We start from the raw sequence: 15043 nt of genomic DNA on the forward strand, positions 1-15043 counted from the left end.
CCTTTTTACTGCTGAATAATAATCCATTGTATGAATGTATCACATTTTCTCCATCCATTCATCAGTTGATGGACGTTGGGTTATTTTTATGTTTTGCCTATTATAAACAATGCTGCTATGAATGAACATGCATGTGCGAGAGTTTGCGTGAACATATGTTTTCTCCCGGGTACCTACCTAAGAGTGGAATTTCCGGGGGCATGGGAACTTTATGTTTAAATGTTTGAGGCACAGCCAGAGTGTTTCCCAAAGTGGCTCTCGCATTTTACGTTTCCAGCAGCAGCATGCAAGGGTTACAATTTCTCTACATCTTCGACAACATTTGTTATTATCTGTGTTTGTGATTATAGCCATTCTAGTGAGTATGAAGTGGTGTCTCATTGTGCTTTTGACTTACATTTCCCTGAGGGCTAATGACACCGAGCATCCTTTCATGTGCTTATTGTCTATTTGTATGCCTTCTTTGGAGAAATGTCTATTCAGATCCTTTGCCCATTTTAAAATTGGGTTGTCTTGGGGTGCCTGGGTGGCTCAGTCGGTTAAGCATCTGACTTTGATCAGGTCATGATCGCACGGTTCGTGGGTTCGAGCCCCGCATCGGGCTCTGCGCTGACAGCTCAGAGCCTAGAGCCTGCTTCAGATTCTGTCTCTGTGTCTTTCTGCCCCCCCCCAATAAATAAACATTAAAAGATTAAAAATATAAATTGGGAATGCAAGCTGGCGCAGCCACTCTGGAAAACAGTACGGAGGTTCCTCAAAAAACTAAAAATAGAACTACCCTATGACCCAGCAATTGCAGGACTAGGCATTTATCCAAGGGATACAGGTGTGCTGTTTCAAAGGGACACACGCACCCCCATATTTATAGCAGCGCTATTAACAATAGCCAAAGTATGGAAAGAGCCCAAATGGCCATCAATGCATGAATGGATAAAGAAGATGTGGTCTATATATACAATGGAGTATTACTCGGCAATCAAAAAGAAGGAAATCTTGCCATTTGCAACTATGTGGATAGAACTGGAGGGTATTATGCTAAGTGAAATTGGTCAGAGAAAGACAAATATCATATGACTTCAATCATATGAGGACTTTAAGACACAGAACAGATGAACATAAGGGAAGGGAAACAAAAATAATATAAAAGCAGGAAGGGGGACAAAACATAAGAGACTCATAAATATGGAGAACAAACAGGGTTACTGGAGGGGGTGTGGGAGGGGGGATGGGCTAAATGGGGAAGGGGCACTAAGGAATCTATTCCTGAAATCATTGTTGCACTATAGGCTAACTAATTTGGATGTAAATTTTTAAAAAATAATAAAATAAAATTAGAATATATATATATATATATATATATATATATATATATAAATTGGGTTGTCTTTAATATTGAGTTGTGAGCACTTTTTTTTCAGTATTCTAGATACAGCTCTTTATTAGATGTATGGTTTACACATGACATTTTTAATTTAAGTTTTTTAAACATTTTTATTTTTGAGAGACAGACTGAGAATGAGTGCGAGGGGGAGAGGGACAGAGATGGGGGAGACACAGAATCGGAAACAGTCTCCAGGCGCTGAGCTGTCAGCACAGAGCCCGACGTGGGGCTCAAACCCACCAACTGTGAGATCGTGACCTGAGCCGAAGTCAGACACTTAACCAACTGAGCCGCCCAGGCGCCCCTGATTTTCTTTTTATTCTTGAATCAGTTTTAATAATTTGTGTCTCTCTAGGAATTTGTCCTTTATATAATTAGTTGGCATACAGTTGTTCATAGCATTCTCTTATATCCCTTTTGTATCAGTAAGATTAGTAGTAATATCCCCTCTTTTCTACTTTAGTATTGAAGTCTTGTCTTTTTTTTTTTTTTTTTTTTTTCTTATTTGGTCTAGCTAAAGATTTGTACATTTTGCTGATCTTTGCAAAGAACCTACTTTTGGTTTCATTCATTTTCCTCTGATGTTACTCTAGTCTATAGTTCAGTACTATTTGCTCTAATCTCTTATTTCCTCCTAATTGCTTTAATTTGTTCTTATTTCTGTGCCTTTAAGAAAAAGATTAGGTTATTAATTTGAGATTTTTTTTTTTTGCTTTAATACAGGCATTTGCAACCATAAATTTCCCTATAAGTACGCTTCAGCTGCACCCTGTAAGTTTGGCATGTTGTGTCTTCATTTGCTTTTCTTTTTTTGTTTCAAGTTTTTATTTAAATTCTAGTTAGTTAACATATAGTGTAATGTTAGTTTCAGAAGTAGAATTTAGTGATTCATCACTTACATGCAACACCCAGTGCTCAACACAACAAGTGCCCTCCTTAATACCCATCACTCATTTAACGCATCCCCCCACCCACCACCCCTCCAGCACCCCTCAGTGTGTTCTCTCTAGTTAAGAGTCTGTTTTCTGGTTTGCTTCTATCTTTTTCCCCCCTTGTTCATTTGTTTACTTTCTTAAATTCCACTTATGAGTGAAATCATATGGTATGGTATGTCTTTCTCTGACTGATTTATTTCACTTATCGTAACACACTCTAGCTCCATAAACATCGTAACACACTCTAGCTCCATGAACATCGTTGTAAATGGCAAGATTTCATTCTTTTATATGGCTAAGTAATATTCCGTTGTATATATATATATATACCACATCTTCTTTATCCATCCATCAATTGATAGACATTTGGGCTGTTTCCATATTTGGCTATTGTTACTAATGCTGTTATAAATATTGGAGTGCATGTGCCTATTTGAATCAGTTTTTGTATGCTTTGGATAAATACCCAGTAGTATAAGGTAGTTCTATTTTTAACTTTTTGGGGGAACTTACATACTGTTTTCCATAGTGGCTGCACCAGTTTGCATCCCTACCAACTGTGCAAGAATGTTCCCCTTTCTCCACATCCTTGCCAACATCTGTTGTTTCCCATGTTGTTAACTTTAGTCATTCTGACAGGTGTGAGGTGATATCTCATTGTAGTTTTTATTTCTTTTTCCATGATGATGAGTGATGTTGAACATCTTTTCATGTGTCTGTTATCCATCTGGATATTTTCTTTGGAAAAGTGTCCATTCATGGCTTCTGCCCATTTTTTTAACTGGATTATTTATTTTTTGGGTATTGAGTTTGATAAGTTCTTTATAAATTTTGGATACTAACCCTTTATCATATATGTCATTTGCAAATATTTTCTAAAATATAGAAATGGAAGGAAAACTTCCAAAATCATTCCTCAAGGCCAGCATTACCTTGATGCCAAAACCAGACAAAGACCCCACTAAAAAAGAATTACAGCCCAATATCCACGATGAACACGGAGGTAAAAATTCTCAACAAAATACTAGCAAATCAAATCAAACAGTGCATTAAACGAATCATTCACCATGCTCAAATGGGATTTATTCCTGGGCTGCAAGAGTGGTTAAGTATTCACAAATCAATCAACATGTTACTCCACATTAATAGAAGAGAGGATAAGAGCCATATGATCCTCTCGAAAGATGCAGAAAAACCATTCGACAAAGTATGGCATCCATTCTTATATTATAAAAACCCTCAACAAAGTAGGAATGCAGAGGACATACTTCAACATCATAAAGGTCATATATGAAAGACCCACAGCTAATATCATCCTCAATGGGGAAAAACAGAGAGCTTTTCATCCACAATCAGGAATAAGACTCTCACCACTGTTATTTAATATAGCACTGGAAGTCCTGTCCTCAGTAATCCGACAACAAAAAGCAATAAAAGGCATCTATATCAGCAGGGAAGAAGTCAAACTTTCACTATGATTGGAAGAACAGGTATTGTTACCATGTCTATACTACCCAAAGCAATCTACACGTTTAATGCAATCCCTATCAAAATACCGCCAGCATTTTTCACAGAGCTAGAACAGACAACCCTAACATTTGTATGGAACCACAAAAGACCCCGAATAGTCAAAGTGATCTTCAAGAAGAAAAGCAGAGCTGGAGGCATCCGACTTCCTGATTCAAGTTCTATTACAAAGCTGTAGTGACCAAACTGGCGCAATAACCGACACACAGATCAATGGAGCAGAATAGAAAACCCAGAGAGAGGCCTGGGTGGTTCAGTCAAGCATCTGACTCTTCATTTCTGCTCAGGTCATGATCTCATGTTATGAGATCGAGGCCTGCATTGGGCTCCACATTGGGTGTGGAGCCTGCTTAATCCTATCTCTCCCTCTCCCTCTCCCTCTGCCCCATCCCCCATCTCTCTAAAAAAAAAAATTTTTTTTTATAAAAAAGTAGCAAACTCAAATGGACCCAGAACTGCATGGTCAATGAATCTTTGACAAAGCAGGAAAGAATATCCATTGGAAAAAAGACAGTCTCTTCAATAAATGTGTTGGGAAAAACTGGACAGCCACATGCAAAAGCATGAACCTGGACCACTTTCTTACACCGTACACAAAAATAAATTCAAAATGGGTGAAAAACCTAAATGTGAGACAGGAAAACATCAAGATCCTAGAGGAGTACACAGGCAGCAACCTCTTTGACCTCAACTAGAGCAGCTTCTTACTCGACATGTCAAAAATAAAACAAAAGCAAAAATAAACTATTTGGACTTCATCAAAATAAAAATCTTCTGCACAGCAAAGAAAACAGTTAAGAAAACTAAAAGGCAGCTTACTGAATGGGAGGAGATATTTGCAAATGATGTATCTGATAAAGGATTAGTATCCAAAATCCATAAAGCACTTACCAAACTCAACATCCAAAAAACAAATAATCCAATGTTGTGCTTTCATTTTCATCATTACCAATACTTTCTAATTTTCTTTGTGATTTAAAAAAAAAATTTTTTTTTTTACGTTTTATTTATTTTTGAGACAGAGAGGGACAGAGCATGAATGGGGGAGGGGCAGAGAGAGAGGGAGACACAGAATCGGAAGCAGGCTCTAGGCTCTGAGCCATCAGCCCAGAGCCGGACACGGGGCTCGAACTCACGGACCGTGAGATCGTGACCTGAGCTGAAGTCGGCCGCTTAACCGACTGCGCCACCCAGGCGCCCCAATTTGTGATTTAATCTTGATCCATTGAGTATAATCTTTGATCTTTGTTCCTACCGTGTTCTAATATGTTTTTAATTTTTTTATGTTTACTTATTTTTGAGAGAGAGACAGAGAGACAAAGCGTGAGCAGGGGAGGGGCAGAGAAAGAGGGAGACACAGAATCAGAAGCAGGCTCCAGGCTCTGAGCTGTCAGCACAGAGCCCGAGGCAGGAGCTCTAACTCACAGACTGTGAGATCATGACCTGAGCTGAAGTCTGATGCTTAACCGACTGAGCCACCCAGGTGCTCCTCTAATATGTTTTTAAAACGCTATTCCTAACCTATGATTCTAAATTGATTTCCCCACCCAATGACTTGGGACCCTGGTGCGTGCATTAGGCACATCTTTAGTACCTGGATGGCTATGTGGACAAGACACAGTTTTCCTCAATATGGGGAGGTGGGAAACCCACCCCGAGTTGTCTATCTGAGACGGGATGGAGAGTCCAGAATCCATTAAGGACTGCAGACTGAGGTCAGAGAGAAAAACAGCTAGACAGACCCCCTTTTCCATTCAGAGATGCAGGCAGAGAGGTTTTGTTAGACTCCGTGGGCCAAACCTGGGACATGGGAACAAATGGTGGTAGGTGAGGATGTGAAACTGGGGTTGATGGAAGCCCGGGTTAGAGATGTAAGTTCTTGGCGGGCTGGGGCTGTTTGTGTGCTCAGATGTGAATGCATTTGGGAGGGAATGGCATGGGGGAGCACCATTCTTGGCAGGGTGGGTCCAGGGGCGGACTGCGGTTGTCCAGGGCAAATGACCTCAGTGCAGATGCACCTTCTGCTGTGGGAGAGCCCACAGGATGTTCAGGTGGGTGGAAGTAAGGGGGTGGGAGGAGTGGTAGTTTGTGGGCACAAAATATGTTCCTGGCAGGCTTCTGTGATGTCTTTTTCTAAGTAACTGGCCTACAGACCCAGATTGGTGGAGGCCCCAGCTCTTGGGTGTAGGTTTTGTATGTCTGAGATGGAATCCTGTACGTAGGTGGAATCTGGTGGTGAAGAGATGGGGTCGGGGAGGCAGGTAGGACCTATGAGGTGTGGCTCTAGGTTAGAACAAGCTTGAAGATAGAGTCAGAGTGTCCCGCTGAGTCTGCCTTAGTATACTTCTGTGTTTATTAGGCATGGTGGTTTGGGCTCGCTGGATTCAGGGACCTGTTCTGGGTGGAGGGCTGCTCCGTGAGTGTTTAGACCAGGAGTCCCTGAATCCAGTGTGAGGCTGCGTCAGGCTTGAGCTGAAGACCCTGGGTTGGTGGAGGTGGCGGTTGGTTGCTGGAGATTTTGGTTTCCGACGGGAGTGTGCTCGGAGTTCAAGCCTGGATGTTTCCGCAGGAGGCGAGCTTAGGGACAGGTGTCCTGAGGCCCAAGGCCGTTTAAGAACCAGCTGAAGCGGTAGATCAGAGCCTGGGAGGGGCAGAGTCGCGGCACCGCTCGTTGGGGCGCATGCGCATGCGTTGGGCGGAATCTGGGTGGGAATCTCTGGTAGCACGGCTCTCCCGGAAGCGGAAAGAGGGCGCCACCCGGGTGTGGGGGTGTGGCCTCGATTTGCCATCGCGCACGCGCGGCAATGGATGGGAGGCTCCTGGCGGACCTAGACATACCGGAAGCTGGGCGGGTATACCGGAAGTGGGGCAGGTGTACCGTAGTGGGGCAGGTGAACAGGCCTTCCTACCTGGAGCTTCATCACTCGGGACTTCCCCTAATGGCACCCCTGGTTCGATCCTTCAGGGCAGGGGGTTCCCCGCTGTCAGCCCAGGGCGTCTGAGCTGCTGGCCTCGTGACCCCGTGTGACACGTTTCAGGGCCGTCCCCAGTTTCTTTTCCCAGCCCGGGTCCTCCTAGGGGGAAATTCCACCTGCGATGCCCTTCGTGTGTCTCGTCACTGGGATGAAATCAGGAGCGCGGAAAGGTGTTTCCATCGCGGCCTCATGAACGCGGATAATTGCAAACGTCCCTGGGAGCCGCGACTGTAGCAGGAAGGTGCGGGGATGCAGGGAGATGGTGACGCTGGGAGCGCAGGTTTGCTGATGGGCAGGGGTGAGGCTGGCCCGTGTTAGGAGTAAAGCAGATTAAAGGTACCATTTAGTATGATCGCACCTTTTCCTTTGAACACATCTATATGTTGTATACATGGGGAAAAGTTGGGAAGGAACACACAATATTTGTGTGTGTGTGTGTGTGTGTGTGTGTGTGTGTGTGTGTACCCACCAGTAGTCTTTACGTCATGGTATTACAGGGGATTTTATGTTTCCATTTTTAAAACATTGTAGTAAAATATACATAATACAAAATTTACCATCTTAACAATTTCTTTCAAATGTTTATTTTTGCGAGAGACAGCTAGTTGGGGAGGGGCAGAGAGAGAGAGAGAGAGAGAGAGTCAGAATCTGAAGCCAGCTCTGCGTTGAGAGCAGAGAGCTTCATGTGGGGCTCGAACCCATGGGCCCTAAGCCGAAGTTGGATGCTTAACCAACTGAGCCCCCCAGGTGCCCCTTAACATTTTTTTTTAAGTGTGCAGGTCCGTGGCATTAAGTACATTCACACTGTTGTGCAACCATCACTGTATTTCAGCTTTTTCTATTTCTTATTTTTTATAGTGCATTTCCTAAGGTAAGGACTGAAAAAACTTAGTTTCCTAAATCAATTATGCTTTTTTTAATCTGTCAAATAAAATAGACTATGCTTTTCATAACCGTTTTAGTGAATAATTAGGGTATATCTGCCATGTTATTATTCTTAGTGTATAAAGTTTTTGTCCAACTGATGTTTGGAAAGAGTTGGTTCAAAAGATTTCTTTTTAAGTCTTGGTTAATGTTTATTTTTTTTTATTTTTTTAACGTTTATTTATTTTTGAGGTAGAGAGAGCATGAGTGGGGGAGGGTCAGAGAGAGAAGGAGACACAGAATCTGAAACAGGCTCCAGGCTCTGAGCTGTCAGCACAGAGCCCGACGCGGGGCTCAAACTCACGGACTGCGAGATCATGACCTGAGCCGAAGTCGGACGCTCAACCGACTGAGCCACCCAGGCGCCCCTTGGTTAATGAATTTTTAAGAAACAAAACAGGGGCCCCTGGGTGGCTCAGTCAGTTAAGTGTCTGACTTTGGTTCCTGTCATGATCTCATGTTTTGTGGGTTCAAGCCCTGCATCGGGCTCTGTGCTGACAGCTCAGAGCCTGGAGCCTGCTTTGGATTCTGTGTCTCCCTCTCTCTCTGCCCCTTCCCTGCTCGCACTCTGTCTCTCTCTCAAAAATAAATACACATTAAAAAAAGAAACAAACAAAACTTTATCTTGAGATACTTGGAGATTCGCATGTAGCTGTAAGAAATAATAGAGGGGCGCCTGGGTGGCGCAGTCGGTTAAGCGTCCGACTTCAGCCAGGTCACGATCTCGCGGTCCGTGAGTTCGAGCCCCGCGTCGGGCTCTGGGCTGATGGCTCAGAGCCTGGAGCCTGTTTCCGATTCTGTGTCTCCCTCTCTCTCTGCCCCTCCCCCGTTCATGCTGTGTCTCTCTCTGTCCCAGAAATAAATAAACATTGAAAAAAAAAAATTAAAAAAAAAAAAAAAAAAAAAAGAAATAATAGAGACATCTCCTGGACCCTTTACCCAGTTTTTCTCACTTAGCATCTTGCAGAACTACGATACAGAATCACAGTCAGTGTCTATAGACGTTGCTAGAATCCTGTGATCATGTGCAGAATCCCCAATTTCACTTGTAATCATTTGTGCTTGGCTGTGTGTGTTTAGTTCTATGCAATTTTATCACCTTCTAGGCTCACGTGTCCACCATCACCACACTCAAGATACAGGGTATTTCCATCTCCACCAAAATACCCTTTTACGGCCACACCCTCTCCCCCAGTTAGCACCTTGGCAACCCCTACACTGTCCTCCGCTTCTATAACTTTATCATTTCAAGAATTTTTATAAACGGAATACAAAAGGGATGTAGTCTTTTGGGATTGGCTTCTTTTCTCTCAGAATAATTCTCTGGAGATTCATCCAACTTGTTTCTTGTATCATTTATTTTTATTGCTAAGTGGTGTCCTATGATTTGGACATACCACAGTTTGTTTAACTCTTCACCCATTGAAGGACATCTGGGTTATTTTTAGTTTTTAGCTATTTAAAAAAAACGGGGTGCCTGGGTGGCTCAGTCAGTTAAGCGTCTGACTCTTGAGTTCAGCTCAGGTCATGATCTCACGGTTTGTGGGTTCAGACCCCACATTGGGCTCTGTGCTTACAGTGTGGAGCCTGCTTGGGATTCTGTCCCCTCTCTCTTTCCCTTCCCTGCTTGCTCTCTCTCTCTCTCTCAAATAAAAATTAAAAAAAAAAAAAAAAGCTACTATGAACACTTGTGTACAAGTGTTTGTATGAACAAAAGGTTCCATTGTTTTGGGATAAGTCCCAAGAGTGTAGTTGTGTAAGGTGGTTTCATACTTAGTTTTAGAGTAACTTCCAAACTGTTACAAAGTAGTCATAGCATCATGAGGGATGGGATCCCATTTCTCTCCATCCTTGCCAGCACTTGGTGGAGTCACTATTTTTTACTTTTTTTACTTTGTCAATTCTGATAGATGCAGAGGGATATCTCATTGTGCTTTTAATTTGCATTCCACTAATGATTAATGAAGTTGAACGTGTTTATATGTGCTTATTTGCCATTGTGTATACTTTGGAGAAATGCCTGTTCATCTCTTGCCCATTTTCTGTTTGAAAAAAAAATCTTTGTTTACTTATTTTGAGGGAGGGAGGGGCAGTGAGAGAGGGAAAGAGAATCCCAATCAGGCTCCGTGGTGTCAGCGCAGAGCCCGATGTAGGGCTTGATCCCATGAACCATGAGATCATGACTTGAGCCAAAATCAAGAATTGGATGCTCAACTGACTGAACCACCCAGGCACCCCTCTTGCCCATTTTTCTAATTGCTTATTATATTGTTTAGTTTTATACTATTGAGTTTCTTTACATATTCCGTACACTAATCTTTTGTCAGATACGTGGTATTGGGGAACATCATCAAAAAGACGTGATTGCTGATTGACCCGCGACGTGGACACAGACACTTGGAGGCTCCTCACCCCCTCCCCTGTCCTTGGAATGTAGGTTCTGCTTGCCTTTCCTCTTCCCAGAGGCTGCTCCAAGGATGTAGTCTTGAAATGGTGATGTGGTGTTTGAAAACACCTGCATGGTATATGTGACTAAGCACAGTTAAGTCCTCTTTATAAACTGAAGATTTGGAGGGTGAGTCTGGGGATCCACTCATCTTTCAGTTGCCCACGACAAGCCTCATTTGTAAGTTCCCTTTGCTTCGTAAAATTGCCACCTACTAACCAGGAGTGGCCTATCTTTTTCTTTGGTCTCTCCCTGCCCTCCAAGTCCCGTAGATGATTTTAGATCACACCAGGGAAGCTCCCAGGAGGGTTGCGAACCAATTGGCAAGAGAGCCAGAAGACAGAAGAGATGGGCCTTGGAAAAGAAGCTTCCATGGGGGAAATCCAGTGTTGGCCATCGACCTCTTTGTGGGGAGGAGTGGCCTGTATGTTAGATACTTGTGGACCGTCCTCTGAGTACAGGGATGCCCTGAAAATGCCGGCTGGTGTGCTTGTTGGAGTAATTGTGCATTGTGCTCTGCAGCAAGGAAGTGAGGCATGTGTTGGCCGCAGTGGGCTGGCCTATACTAATGGACAGTTCGACTGGCCATCGATGCCCAACTGGAGGCTGAGGCTCATGTCAGGAAGTTAGAAGACAAGCAAGATTAGAAAAGGACATGAGAATGTCCACTAGGCTGATGGCTCTGGGGCTGGCAGACATGATGGGAGTTGAAGGGCAATAAGTTAGAGACCTTCTCATACCCTTTTGCAAAGCTTGGAGGGTGCAAGGAGCTTCAGACAAAGGCAGTGCTTGTGACTAAGTCCAATTGGCAAGCTAAGACATTCAATCCCTGGGAGAATGATGGGAACGAGGAGGAAGAGATTGTGGTGATTGACAGGGAAGTGGATGGAATGCCCCATGCCGTTGCACCCCTAACACAACAGAAAACAAAAGCACAGCAACAGCAACCCTAAGCAGCGGGACAGCCCCCAGTTCAGGAGACATTGATGATGAGAGAATACACTCCAACTGTGCTTATGGATATTGATGCCAGTTTCAGCAAAAGGCCAGGGAAGATATCCTGGCATGGTTAGTGGGGCTATAGGATACCAGGGGTGGTGGTGTTTCTCTGACCCAGCAGGAGGCAGAGAAAATGAGCAACATCACCACACACCTTGCCCTCTGGCAGCACCTGTATGGTGCCCAAGAGATGCCAAGTACTCACTTCCTTATAGATTGGATTATTTTATCCTGTAGGGGAGGCTTGGTCCGATGAGGGGTATCTCCCTGGGCATGTAGGAACCTGGAAATCGATAGAGGAGGTACAGGAAATTTTCAGGAATCTGGGAATGAGACAGGTGATCAATGCTTCTGTCTTTTCAGGCCCTTTTCAGACCACGTTCACTGCATGGACCAAAGCCAAGATTCTCCAGTCTGTCCCCAACACTGATATCCATGCTGAGCCCGCGTATGAGATGAGACGTTTACCATGTTGGGCAATCCATTGCTCAACTGGAGGAAACTGACAGATCCTGGGAACAGACATGGGCTAGAGATAGAGGGGAGCCAGGAAAGCTAAAAGGCTGTCCCAACCTGCTCTCAAGGATCCAGTCAGAATAACCTGGAAGCAAATATAGTGTGACCTCATTGCTGTGGGGACCCTGCCTAAACAGATAGACTGGGTTGGCCTATGGAAAGCCTTAGAACCTGAGTAAGAGTTTAGATCTGTCTCATCCACTCCTGTCATCCCTGATGTACCCCCTGTTCCACCAGAGGCCTCAGGGATACATGCCTGTTTGGGATGGGTGTGTCCCTCACCCTGGGTATAAGATGCAGGCCAAGATTGCCTCCAGGTGAGGGCCACTGGAGGTGATCAGAGGCCCTATGTTCATTGGTCTTCCAGAAATCCATAAAAGGTGACAGCCCGGGTGGATACTGAAGCTAAATGTACTCTAATATATGGTAACCCTCGGAGGTTGTCTGCGCCTTTCAGTGCCATCAGTAGTCATGGAGGACAGACAGTTATGGTCAGAAAGGTCCTCTTGGACATCTTCTCTGCCCTCCCTGCGACTATGGGGGTTTTTATCTCTCCAATACCAGAGAACATATTGGGCATCGATATCCATCCTACAAGATCAGACTCTGCAAACCTCTGATACCTCCAGGTTAGAGGAATCAAACCCATGCTGAAGAGAAGCACCAACTGGGAACCAGTAAGCCTGCTGTCCTCACATAGAATGGTAAATGTCAAACAATATAAATTTCCTGGGATTATAGGGAAACCATCTAGAGCTACACTACTGCCCATAGTAGTTTCAACAGCCCTGTATGACCAGTAAAAAAGCCAGATGGCTCATGGCAGATGATGATGGATGACTGGAGACTAAATAAGATAGTGCCCAACATTGCCATCATCTTAAACACCTTAGCCACAGTCCTAGGAAGGTATCGTGCTGTGCTAGACTTAGCAAATACCTTTTTCAGTATACCCCTGGCCACTGAGTCACAAGATCAATTTACCGTCACATAACAGGGGCAACAATAGACCTTCGAAGCGCTCCTCCAAGGTTACCTGCATAGCCCCACTGTGTGTCATGGGATGGTAGCCCGAGACCTGTCCCTGTTGTCCTTCCCCACATCAATGAGATGGGCCCATGATATTGATGTTGTAATATTAACATAGAAAGATCTGCCTCTCCTGCCAGGACATCTTGCAGGCTTTGCTGGAGCATCTGTGAGGGAGAGGATAGGCAACGGACCGACAGAAAATTCAAGGCCCAGACACTGCTGTGAAGTTTCTGGGAGTTGTCTTGTTGGGTAAGACCCATGTTGTCCCTGAAGCTGTGATTGATAAGATAGATGCAAGCTTACCCAACCCCCAAGAATATGAAAGAGGTGCAGGCCTTTGTAAGAATGTTAAGGTCTCCAGAGGACTTTTATTCCCCACATGGCACAGTGCCTCTGTCCCTTATATTACCTGATAATGAAAGGGCAGGCATGGGACCGGGAATCAGAGCAGCAGGCTGCCTTTGGGAAGGCAAAAATGCTCACGAAGCAGACTAAAGCCCTTGGCATATATCAAGCAGGACTCTCATTTGAGTTAAATGTGTCCACGACTCCAGACGGTGTCGATTGGGCGCTGCGACAAAAACAAGAGAAGGAGACAATACCGCCAAGACTTTGGTCTAAATGAAGGAGACAGAAAGCTGATACACCCCCATGGAGCGCACGGTACTCTTCCAGGTGGAGCCTCTCGCTAAGGAACAACACATTGTCATGAGAACTTCCCAGTCAAGGGGCGAGTTAAATATATGTTCCGTCAACCCACCTTTGCTATGACTCAAACCCACATTTTGACTAAGTGGCAGGTCTATTTACAGTAGAGGAAGGCCCTATGCACAAGTTCACTGTCTCTAGGGCTGCTAGGCCCCATGGAGTATATATACATCCTCCAGACGCTCCCACCCCTATTCCTATGGTGTCCCTGTAAAGAGGGGGGCAGGGGAGATTCCCGCTGATGCTGCCTATACAGATCGGTCTAGTCTAGGCGAACCCCGCCCCCATGGACTGTAGTTGCTATTCAGCCCAACATGGACACCATCTGGATGGAAACAGAAACAAACCTTAGTGGCCAGTGGGCTGAGCTCAGAGTAGTCTGGCTGGTGATGGTCTTGAGTCCTGGCCATTAACCCTCTGCACTAACAGCTGGGCTGTTCTGAAGGGATAAACCCTATGGCTCTGACAATGGGAAGCTGAGGGGTGGATGAGTATGAATAAGCCCTAGTGGGGTCAAGACACATGGAAAGACATTTGGGTCCATCTACAAGCGCCTAAGGCGGCCCTCACTGTTTTTCACGTCCTGTCTCACAAGGCACTGACATCCCCTTGTAAACAGAAAGCTGATGTCCTAGCTCAGGCACAAGCTTTATTTTTTTTAATGTTTATTTTTGAGAGAGAGAGAGAGAAAGACAGAATGTGAATGGGGGGGGGGGTGGCAGAGAGGGGGAGACACAGAATCCAAAGCAGGCTCCAGGCTCCAAGCTGTCAGCACAGAGCCCGACGCTGGGCTCAAACTGACAAACCACAAGATCGTGACCTGAGCTGAAGTCAGACACTTAAGCAACTGAGCCACCCAGGTGCCCCTCAGGTACAAGCTTTAGTTACTGACCCTTCACTAGGTACAGCACATCAGGTGCATAGAGTGACCATGGCAATGCCTGGGTGGGATGGCCTATTGCCAGGGATGCTGGATTGCCCTTGAAATACAGTGACTTGGTTAATGAAGCAACAACCTGTCCTGTATGTTCTAAACAACACCCAAAGCAACTGCCAAAAGAATCTGAGACCATTCACTGGAGTTCCCAACAGGCGAGGGATTGGCAAATTGCTTATATCCTCCTTGATATGGATACCCTCATTGAATAGATGGTAATTGGGCATCCCATTTCAAAAGTCATGATATCCCAGACTGGGCAAAAAACATGCCACTAAAAAGAAGCTTCATCTCCCTTATAACCCATGAGTAGCAGGGTTAATAGAAAGGAAAAAAATGGAATATTAAAGCGACAGGTTAACTTGTTAATAGGTTAAACCATCTTGGCTGGATGGACCAAAGTATTGTCCCAGGCCTTAATACCTTTGAGTGATCAACCAGTAGAACCTATTGCCCCATATGCCAGACTGGGGACCCCTGCCAAGGCACCCGGTACTGTAGGGGTGCGGAAGTGGCAGGAAACAGCCATTGCTTCCATCCTCACAGCAGATCAGCTCTGTGCTTTGCTGCTGAGAACAGCAGTCCCCCTCACATCTGGAAGAGGAATTATTTACCAGAATTTGCAATGGGATGCGCTGCTGGGATGAGTGAGTTACTTTGAAC

General features: G+C 44.8%; 1 long non-coding RNA gene across 2 annotated transcripts; it reads left to right on the plus strand.

Annotated features, from left to right (window-relative positions):
- The first annotated feature begins 1726 nt into the window (after positions 1-1726).
- LOC123578820 lies at positions 1727-14135 on the plus strand. Of its 2 annotated transcripts, none has more exons than XR_006702524.1 (3): positions 1727-2152; positions 10070-12984; positions 13290-14135. It is a non-coding gene; the product is annotated as an uncharacterized LOC123578820 (long non-coding RNA). The 2 variants fall into 2 exon arrangements; XR_006702523.1 differs by lacking the exon at positions 1727-2152 and adding an exon at positions 5264-7059.
- Positions 14136-15043: the final 908 nt, after the last annotated feature.

This window comes from Leopardus geoffroyi, chromosome E2, assembly GCF_018350155.1.
Source record: "Leopardus geoffroyi isolate Oge1 chromosome E2, O.geoffroyi_Oge1_pat1.0, whole genome shotgun sequence".
In the NCBI taxonomy this organism is placed as follows: domain Eukaryota; kingdom Metazoa; phylum Chordata; class Mammalia; order Carnivora; family Felidae; genus Leopardus; species Leopardus geoffroyi.